Raw genomic sequence first — 11,072 nt, 5'->3', positions numbered from 1 at the left:
GGGTGGGACGCAGATAGAAGGAAAAAAAACCACTGTATTTTAGACGCACAGCTCTTGGCAGGACTCCTGTAGGAGGAAGGAATTGGGCCTTGGTCTCTTGAGAGCTAGTATCCTCACTTCCCAGACTCCTGCGCCATGCCCTTCCTAGGGTCCAACTTTCACTCACTTCTTCCGAACTCCAAGTTTGAATAGAAAGTGTTGCTGAAACCCTAATTTTAAACGAGGGGTCAGAGCAAAAGAGACTTCAGCTCCCAGAATGCTTGGCTCTACAGCTCTGCAGGTCGCGCATGGTTCTTTTCAAGAAAGGAGGGGCCAGCTGGGTGAAGTGCAGGAAACCTGGGTACCGCCATCTTAACTTGGGTCAAACCAACTGTTCACCTAGTGGGAGGTTCGTGTTCTCTCTGTTGTCACTTGTTAACACTATTGAAATAAAATGCGCTTAACTATTGCAAGTCTCCTTATTCTGCTTGGCGTTGGGAATTCCTTCCATTTTGCACCCTGGGCCAGAACTGAATCCCTAAGGCTACAATAGGACATCCCAGCATGGCCGCACTCAGAGCGATTCCTCTGGGGGCGGAGTCGGAAGCTGTCTCGCCCCGCCTCCTGGTAGGAGGGGGTTTCCGCTTCCGGCAGCAGCGGCTGCAGCCTCGCTCTGGTCCCTGCGGCTGGCGGCCGAGCCGTGTGTCTCCTCCTCCACCGCCGCCATATTGTCTGTGTGAGCAGAGGGGATAGCGGCCACCGCCGCTGCCGCTTCCACCACAGGTACCTTGGGAGCCGCCAGATGAGGTCGTCGGAGGGTGGGGTGGGCCCAGGATAGGGCAGCGGAGCGTGGCCGACCCTCACGCTTCCAGCAGACTCCCGAGCGGCCCGTCGCCTTCCCCTGCCCCCACCTTCACACATAAACCAACCGAGGCCCCTGCAGCCCATCGGGGAGGCCCAGGGCCACCCCCCAGGGCGGAGGGCGAGGTTTGGGGGCAGAGGCCGATGTGAGGGTGGGAACCGGCTGCCGGAGTCCAGCTTATTGCAGAGGAGAGGGCTGGACTGGGTGGGGACTAGGGGACAACTTGGAGGAGGGGGTCGTCAGAGGGGGAAGGGAACTTGAGGGGTGGGGCCGCAGGGGGGTACTGGGGGAGGGTGCGGAGGGAGTGGTGCCTGCTGGGTAGTGTGCAGTGAACCCTCCCGCGGAACTGGGCAGCTGGAGTAGGGGCCTTCTTAGGGTCCCTCTGGGCGGGGCTGAGCTTCCCACCTGCAGAGTGGGTGCGAGGTGGAGAGAACCCCAGGCGGGGTTGCTGGGGAGAAAGGGGGAAGGGACCAAGACGTGGGGCAGAACGTCTGGAGTTGGAGTTAAGGACTAGTTAGGAGCCTGGATAGAAAAAGAGGTATGGAGAGAAAGCTTGGCTAAGAGTATACATATGTTGGTGACCTTTTGAAAGAGTAGGACTTTTCAATTTTGTTTTTCGTTGTGTTTTTTGCAGTGTTGGAACATTGCTAGATTAAGCAGGTGATGGGTGGAGCTTCTGTAGTTTGTTTTGGGGAAGCAGAGTCAGGGTCAGGAGAAGTTGCATCTTGGCTATTGCTTTGTGTGGAGGAAAGAATTCTGAAAAGGAGGTGGCAAATTATTTGGGAAGACTTGATTACTTTTCAGCTGTTTAATTCTACAAGAATGGGACATGGGGAGAGGAAATGAAAACTAAGAAGAGAGGCCGGGCGTGGTGGCTCACGCCTGTAATCACAGCACTTTGGGAGGCCGAGGCGGTGGATCACGAGGTCAGGAGTTCGAGACCAGCCTGACCAACATGGTGAAACCTCGTCTCTACTAAAAATGCAAATATCAGCCGGGCTTGGTGGCGCGTGCCTGTAATCCCAGCTACTCGGGAGGCTGAGGCAGGAGAATCGTTTGAACCTGGGAGGCGGAGGTGGCAGTGAGCTGAGATCCGCCACTGCACTCCAGCCTGGGCGACAGAGCGAGACTCCGCCTCAAAAAAAAAAGAGAAAAGAAAACTAAGAAGGGAAGATTTTTCCAAGAATTGGAGACTTCATTCCATCTGAGGAGTGCAGTATAGGCCCAGTGGTTAAAAACCAGACTGCCTAGGTTCTCAAATATCAGGGCCATTGCTACTTAGCTGTGTGACCTAAACTCTCTAAGCCTCAGTTTTCCCATCTGTAAAAGGGGGATGATGGTATTTTCTAGCTTGTGAGTTTATGGAGAAGAGTAAATAAGACAATTTGTGTCAAGTGCTTACTTCAGTGTCTGGCAGGTAGTAAGTGTAGAAGAGTAAATAAGACAATTTGTGTCAAGTGCTTACTTCAGTGTCTGGCAGGTAGTAAGTGTAGTAAGTAGCTTTTACCTGTCACTGTAAAGGAACTAGCTGGTATATTTGGGGCTCTTCTGTTCTAAGTAAAATTTACAGTCAAGAATTTGACTGTAGACAGGGCTTTAGAGTATTACCTTTGCAATTGTTGTAGGGTTTTTTTGTAAGTCATTTGGCTTTACTGGCTTGGTGGACCTGGGGCTGAAAGTCCAGTACCAGTGCTAGTTCTCCTCCGTGGTATTCTCAAAAGTTCACCTGCAGTCTTAGCAGGGCATGTTTTTGTCCTTCTGTGACTTTGAAATACTTGGCTTTGGTTTGCTATTGGGGGAGGGTGTATGACTTGAAGAAAGAATGCAAGATTGGAAATTTGCTTAGATTGATTAATCAACTGATTATAAAGTTAGGTCCCCGTGAGGTGACTTTTCTTTAAAAAAAAAACAAAAACAATGCCTAGTTATGTACTCTTGTGGAGTACAGAGAAGAGAAATACACATTTAAGGAGGAGCATGGGTTAGTTTCTAAGTAGTTATGGGTGAAGTGCCTTGCAATTTGAGGATGAAACAGGTGGCAACTCCTTTTCCATACTGCGCGTTTAGTTCCTTTGCCTACTCATTCATCCAGAGTAAGTCCTTGTTTTTACTATTGTCTCTATCTCTGAACGTACATCTTTGTGCTACATAAGTAAAGACATATGTATGTATGTATATATACTTCACGTAAGTAAAATATATACATCTTTACTTCACACTCTGTTAAAGAAAGGGATGATTTTCTTTAGGAAGTGAGTTTAAACCCTTCCATAGGACTTGGATTTGTAGTAGACAGAATTACATCTCCCCCTTCCCAAGGTGTCAATACCTTGATCCCCGGAATCTGTAACTATCCTATGTTACATGGCAGAAGGAACTTGGCAAGTGTAATTAAGGTTAAGAATCTTAAAACAGAAAAATTATCCTGGATTTTCTGGTGGGCTGAATCTAATCACATGAGTCCTTAAAAGCAGAGAACTTTCTCCAACTGGCCTCAGAGAAATGGGCAGAAAAGAAAATCAGAGATTTGAATCATGAGAAGGACTCCATTTGCCTTTGCTAGAGAGGACCACATGGGAAGTTATCAGAAGGAATGTGGGCAGCCTGTAGTGGCAAAGACCAGTCCCTGGCTGACAACCAGCAAGAAATGGGGACCTCAGTCCTGCAACCAGAAGGAAACTGAATTTGGCCAACAGCCTGATTGAGCTTGTAAGTGAATTTCTCAGAGTTTCCATCAAGGAATGCAACCTTGAGACACCTTGATTTTTGGCCTCATGAGACCCTAAGCAGAAGACCTAGCTAGCCAAGCCCACCCAACTTCTGACCTGCAATAACTGTGAGATAATAAATTTGTGTTATTTTTAGCCACTACATTTGTAGTAATTTGTTATGGCAGCAGTAGAACACTAGTATAGATTTTGGTACCAGGAGTGGGGTACTATTACCTAAAAATGAAAGTGGCAGTAGATAAAGGTTAGAATTATTTTGAGGGGCGTGATAGAAAAAGCCTAGAACACAGGAGGATCGCTTGAGCCCAGGAAGTCAAGGCTGCAGTGAGCGGTAATGGCACCACTGCACTCCAGCCTGGGTGGCAGAGTGAGACCCTGTCAAAAAAGAAAAAAGAAAAATGAAAAGGCCTAGGACAGACTTTAGTAGCAATATGGATGTTAATGACTGCTAGTGAGGGCCCAGACAGAAGTGAGGTCTTTCTTATTGGAAACTGGCAGAAAGGGGATCCTTGTTACGTAGTAGCAACTAAGTTTAGCAGAATTGTATCCTATGGTTATATGGAAAGCCAGATTTGCAAGTGATGAACTTGTATATTTAGCTGAGATTTCCAGGCAAAGTATTAAATGTGCAGCCTGGTTTATTTGTGAATGTGAACTTTAATGGAGTGAACCCCTGTGGAATACTTCCAAAGCCCATTAAGTTCTTGAGAATTTTATGCCAACATAAACAATTTTAGTTTGGATTGAAAGAGACAGAAAGTAATAGGGCTGTTGGACCCCCCAAATTCTACTGATATGAAGCAGGCTGATAAAACTACTCACATGTGAATGTGTTGCTTTTCATAAAAAAAGCAGGGTGACTCAGACGGAGATAGGAGAGCCCAGAGAGGTGGAGCTAAAAGCTGGAGAGGATTTTTCCCAGGCTTTGAAATGGAATGGAGATTCCCTAGATTTTGAAACTGCTTTGGACCCGAGGCTCTGTTTTCTTTTACATTTTGCCCATTTGAACTGGAATGTCTATAACTGTTATTCTGTACATGTCTCACAATAGTATGTTGGGAGTAGAGAACTTGTTTTCTCTAGGAATTGTGCCCCAGGAATTGGGTTTACTGTTTTATCCCCAGAACCTCATCCACACCTGAATAGATGAATGAGATTTGGGACTTTTGAAACGATAAGCTTTAGATGGGAAACCTTTGGGACCTTGGGATGGGATGGATGTATTTTGCATTTGGGACAGAGATGAATCCTTGGAAACCAGAAGGCAGACTGCGGTAAGCAGAATGGCTCCCCTGCGATTTCCATACTATAAACCCTGGAACTTGAATATATTAAGTAGATTTAATTAAAGTTAAGGATCTTAGGTAGATTATCTTGGATTTTCTGGGTGGGTTTATTCTACTCACATAAGCACTTAAAAGCAGAGAACTTTTTCTGGCTGGTGTCAGAGATGAGGCAGAAAGGGAAGTCAGACTTGAAGCATGAGAAGGACTCAGCCTGCCATTACCGGAGGGGACCAGATTGAAAGCATGAGACGGGGAATGCAGGCAGCCTCTAGTAGGAAAGGCCAGTCCCAGCTGACAACCAGCAAGGAAGTGGGAACCTCAGTCCTACAGCTGCAAGGAACTAAATTCAGCCAATAGCTTGAATGAGTGTGGAAGCAAATTTTCCCCAGAGTTTCCAGCAGGGAACCCGCCCACTGGATACCCTCATTTAGCCCTTGTGAGACCCAGTCAAGCCCACTGACTTCTGTAAGATAATCAATTTGTGTTGTTTTGTTTGTGATAATTTGTTATGACACAATGGAAAACAAATACAGGGGTTTTGCTGGTTTTATTTCAGAGTCTTTGGGATATCATTTTCTAGAGAACAAAGATAGCAAAGATTCTATAAAATGATTTAGTCCTGGAAGACTCCACGGAATAATGGTGTTGAGTGGAACCTGTGCCTCTTTTTTGATGTTTGAATATTATTATTGTCCTTAGATGAAATTTGAAGGGGCTTGATGATCAGCTTAGTGAAATGTAGTTTCTGAAGATCTAGGACATTGGTAGGATTTCTGTAAATAGGTGGTTCTTCCATATCTTGGATAAATGACATAATTTCTCCATTAGTTTTTATTGGCTTAATAATGGGTTTCTATGACAGCCTTTTAAGGCTTATTTCATATTTTTTTAGAGGAGATGGAAATGAGTGATACATTTTTGTGAATTTGTAACTGTCTCTCTGTTCTCTCACACCTCCCACCCAACCCCAGCTCAGCTCAAAGTTGTAAGATCTTTTCTCCCTGTCATTGTCTGTTGAGGTTGTTGAGTTTAAGAGTCAGATCTGGGAATCATCACTACAGAATGGCGTTTCTAGCTTTTAAGAAAAGTCTTTTGTTTTTGTTCTTTAACAGTATCCTGTTGATTGGATTCATAAAATATGGACTAACTAAACTTTAGTCAGAGGATGAAGAAAATGAGACCATTTCTTTTGAGTTATTACCTGAATAGAAAGATGATTACAAGATAAGCATTTCAGGGTATGAAAGGCTTTAGAGATTATGTTTGACTTTGGGTTTAGAGTAAGGGAAATTGGGCCACGTGAATGTTAACTGGTCTACCAAGATACCTCAGCCCTAGAGCTAGTCTAGAATGCTGGTCCAGCCAATAGAGAGTCATGACTTTTGAACTATGTTCCCTGAGTACCCTTTTCTACTGTTGGCCGGGCATGGTGGCTCACACCTGTAATCCCAGCTCTTTGAGAGGCCAAGGTGGGCAGAAGACTTGAGGTCAGGAGTTCAAGACCAGCCTGGCCAACATGGTAAAACCCCATCTCTACTAAAATTAGCTGAGTGTGGTGGCATGTGCCTGTGGTCCCAGCTACTCAGGAGGCTGAGAATCACTTGAACCTGGGAGACGGAGGTTGGTTGCAGTGAGTTGAGATTACGCCACTGCACTCCAGCCTGGGGGACAGAGCGAGACTCCATCTCAAAAAAAAAAAAAAAACAAAAAAAAACAGACAAAAAAAGATGTTAACTGTCTGTAATATTCAACTGTATGACAACTTTTGCATAAATATTACAGTATGATTTGTACAAGTTCAGAAACTGAAAACCAATATGATTTGCCATTGAATTAGGTAAGGGCTTAGTATTTTAAGGTAATAAATAATGTGATACTTGATTTGAAATGAGAAACTGGATTTTGATCTGTCACAATTCTTGGGTAACCTGGATAAGGTTTGTTTCATGAGAGTATTAATGTGTTCTTATACCTAAATTTCTTTGAATTTCTGAGATGGATAATTTCGAAAGTAGCATGTCATTTAGTTTATAGAGAAATCTAGGCCAGCCAGCTTTTCAAATGAAGAAATTCCTCTAGAATTATTAAGGAAAAGTAGCTGCTGTCATTGTAACAAAGGATGTATTTTCATTGGGTTATGGACAATTGGTAGTTTTCTTACGTTGAGTGCTCCCAGATGTACTTTTTTTTTCACATGTAGAAGTCAAAGATTGAGTCTTTTAAAAAGTTTAAGGTGAAAGCATTCACAGTATCACAAGATACTGCTAGGAGTGGCATTTTAACTGGTTTCTACAAATTCTGTCTTTCAGTCTTAGCCATTAAAAAACCCTACGTAGCAACAGTTGCTATGGTGGGCAAGCTTCTTTACATTTGTGGTGATAATGTTTTCTTGCATAGAAAATACTGTGTTATCTGAGGTGACAGTTTTAGGGTTAAATACCAAGGTACAAGTTAGATTAATGCTTTATAATTTTTTATGTGTGACATCTTAAATGCCCTTATATTGGCTGCTCTTTTCTTTTTATACTTTCTTGTCTTGTGGGTTTTTCTGACAGGTTTTTATTAGCTGAAACATTTTAATTTGCTTGGAAAAGTGAACACTTGGAATTTTCCTGAAGTTATGACTAATGCTTTAATGGGCATTTCTCAGTTTAGCTATCTCATCAATGTTCTATAAATTTTAAGAAAGCTACCCTGTTTAAAATGAATGGGTTAATTATTTTCCAAAAAATGGGATCATGTCATATCCAGAAGTACAAGATAGTCATTTTGGGTTATTGAATTCATAACCACTCAAAAGATGTTGTTCATTCAGCAGATCCTGAGTGCGGGCTACATTTCTGGCAGGTATTGTGCTAAAGATCTCCAAACTATCGCTGCCCTCCAAGCTCAAAATTGAATGACATTTTCTAATAATAGGCATATCATACCACAACTTAGTAGCTTTTGGAGGTGTTTTCTTATGATAACTCCTATTTGCTTTGTATCTTAGGTATAGTTTTTGTAAACAGCTACAGAAATGAGAAGGGGGTAGAATAGAAAATTAATTGAGATCGCGGGTAGGGAGGGGAAGGCAACAGGTTAGTGGGAAAGAACTCCCACTTTGAGTTTGGGGAAGTTTACTTAACCTCTTCAAGTCTGGGAGTTCTTGTCTGTACAGTTCGGATAACAACTACCTTGGGCAACTTACTAACTTTCGGTTTCTTCACCTGTAACATGGGAATTAGTAGGACCTACCTCAGGATTTTTGTGAAGATTAATAACTAGACTACTAGCTAGTATTATCATCTCAGGATTACTGAGGATTAAAGGAGAAATTTATAAAATGTCTGGCATATAGGTGCCCAACATTAGTTCTTTCCCTTCTCTTTCAGAGAAAAGAATGTGTTTATTGCCAGTGCTGTCATTCTTCATTCTTTATTTTCATTTTCGGCTGCCAAGAGTTCTTATTTTTTTAATGAGACTTTTGACCTGTACTTCCTGTTTCTAACATAGCCTGTTGGGTGGGTGAGGTATGAATTGCTGCCTAGGGGTGGATCAGTATGTAATTCACGCCCAGTGTAGATTACCTCAATTACTCGTGTACAGTGTCTATTATCTAGTCTTGGTGAGTCTAGGATTCTTTTGCTTCTAGATAGAGAAGGTAATATTCCCATCTCAGACTCAGGAAAAGGTCTACCTTTGCTCACCTATAGACCTGTGAATATAGATCAGAGGTCTTAATCCCAGTGGTTCTCTGATCACAGTTTGGGAATTGCTTGAATATTGTGTGTTAGGGATATGTTTGGAGGAGGCCAGCTCCCTGCATTAACATCTTTTCTATGTCTTGCTCTCTCAGGTAACCCACTAACTTGCTTTCTTGTTTGCTTTGTATTATTAAGTGATAAACTGTAGGCAGACCAGGAACTTGTATTTATCGAAACTTTAAAACTTTTTTTTTTTTTTTTTGAGATGGAGTCTCGCTCTGTCGCCCAAGCTGGCGTGCAGTGGGGCAATCTCTGTCTCCTGGGTTCAAGTGATTCTCCTCTCTCAGCCTCCTAAGTAACTGGGATTACAGGCGCGTGCCACCCCACCGGGCTAATTTTTGTATTTTTAGTAGAGGCGGGGTGTCGCCATGTTGACCACACTGGTCTCAAACTCCTGACCTCAGGTGATCCACCCACCTCAGCCTCCCAAAGTGCTGGGGTTACAGGTGTGAGCCACTGCACCCGGCCAGTGTTTTGTGTATTTATGATTATATAGAATGGCTACAAATGGCTATCTGCTTTGGAGTTGTCTACCTTTTGTAAAAAAATGAAAATAGACTATTGCCTAGCAATTAAAAGTATTCAAACATGTATTTTGCTACATAATTTATTGTGAGAAGGTTATCAATGTCAAATAAAATGCTTTCATTATTTGCTTCTATTTGTCTGTCTTCCTGACCAGTTCATTTTTCCTTCCAGTGAAGCCATCTTGACCTAGGGTTTTCTTTGTGGGTAGTTTTTAATTTTTTTTGTGGAGACAAGGTCTCACCATGTTGCCCAGGCTGGTCTCAAACTCCTGGGCTCAAGCAGTCCTCTTACCTCAGCCTCCCAAAGTGCTGAGATTACAGTCATGAGCCACCACACTGGTCTGAAGAATTTATTTATTTTTTATTTTTTTGGGGAGATGGCATCTCGCTGTGTTGCCAGGCTGGAGTGCAGTGGCACGACCTTGGATCACTGCAACTTCCACTTCCCGGGGTCAAGCAATTCTCCTGCCTCAGCCTCCCAAGTAGCTGGGACTACAGGCGCACGCCGCCACGCCTGGCTTTTTTTTTTTTTTTTTTTTTTTTTTTGTATTTTAGTAGAGATGGGGTTTCACTGTGTTGCCCAGGCTGGTCTCTAACACCTGAGCTCAGGCAATCCACCCATCTCGGCCTCCCAAAGTGCTGGGATTACAGGTGTGAGCCACTGCACCTGGCCTGGTCTGAAGAATTTTTAAACACCACAGCTAAGGACCTGAGCATTCATCTGCAGCTACCTATATGCTCTTGTTACATACAGTTGTTATACTAGTGGGTTTTTCACAGCCATCTTTTATGACTGTTTTTGGAAAACGTCACATTGACCTTCATACATATTCAAAACTTTAGGCTTTGTTGCATCTGGAGTCCAACACTGAGGCCCACAGATGTCACCAGCCCCCAGCCAGCATGGTGGGGCATGTCTCAGTTGTCTTCCTTTACCCCTTCAGCAGCCACGCAGAAAAGCTTTTCCATCGTTTAGAATCTGATTTTTATGCAATTGTGGCCTGGTGGCCAGCCCATTCAGGTAAAAGAATAATGAAGAACCCTGATTATTGAAACTTAGTATCCCACCCCCACCTTGCCTCCAAATTTAAAGCAGTTCATTTTATTATAGTGTTTTGGATAGGCTGTTAATAAATCAGTTTGGAGAACTAAGGAAATAGTATTAAATTTAGTGAAAAGAACCTATTTAGGCTTTGGATCCTAAACAGATCTGGCTTCCACCACTTAGTAATCCTGCTGTTTTTGGCAGATTGTTTAACCTCTGAATCTGTTTATTTCTAAAATCAGAATATGCATCTGATACTGTGCCTGGTTTGTAAGAGGCATTCAAATGGTAGCAGTAGTTATTACATTCATAAGTGCTGAATTTTTCTTTAGATTACTGTATATCCCAAATGAAGTTTTCCATCTTTTGGTTCCAGAGGGTTATAGCCAGTGAATAAAGTTTCACATTGTGACCTTATTTTGCTTATGTGGCATGGTAGAAAGGTGTATAGATGATTATATTATAGGAGACAGTACTGGAGTTCCGATTTCTCTTAGGTGTTTGGGGTAGAACTGTTAATCCAAATCAAACTGCTTGGATTTTCTTCTAACACCTCCCTTCATTGGAAGACCTCACACTGTTGGCTATGTCATTTATGTCACATTGTCACTCAGATCCCTTTTCTGGGTTGAAGGTGGAGAAATATAATTCACATAAAAGGCCCAAATGCTAATGTTTTCTGTTTTACTGTACTTCCTGGCTTGTTTTATGGGAGTAATACTTCTGTGTATTGCCTTAATTTTTTTGTATGTATGTATTTATTTATTTTGAGACAGCGTCTCGCTCTGTCACCCAGGCTGGAGTGCAGTGGCATGATCTCGGCTCACTGCAACCTGTGCCTCCTGGGTTCAAGTGATGCTCCTGCCTCAGCCTCCCAAGTAGCTGGGACTACAGGTGT

The 11,072-nt window shown here is 43.0% G+C and overlaps 1 protein-coding gene across 1 annotated transcript in view; it reads left to right on the top strand.

Annotated features, from left to right (window-relative positions):
• The first annotated feature begins 613 nt into the window (after positions 1–613).
• Positions 614–11,072, top strand: part of CSNK2A1 (casein kinase 2 alpha 1) — a 63,476-nt gene continuing 53,017 nt past the window's right edge. The window contains exon 1 of the mRNA XM_003273460.4: positions 614–762. The gene's annotated coding sequence lies outside the window, so the exon portion shown is untranslated. The remainder of the gene's footprint in view (positions 763–11,072) is intronic.

Source organism: Nomascus leucogenys, chromosome 13 (assembly GCF_006542625.1).
Source record: "Nomascus leucogenys isolate Asia chromosome 13, Asia_NLE_v1, whole genome shotgun sequence".
In the NCBI taxonomy this organism is placed as follows: domain Eukaryota; kingdom Metazoa; phylum Chordata; class Mammalia; order Primates; family Hylobatidae; genus Nomascus; species Nomascus leucogenys.
This window is presented reverse-complemented; position numbering and strand designations above follow the sequence as displayed.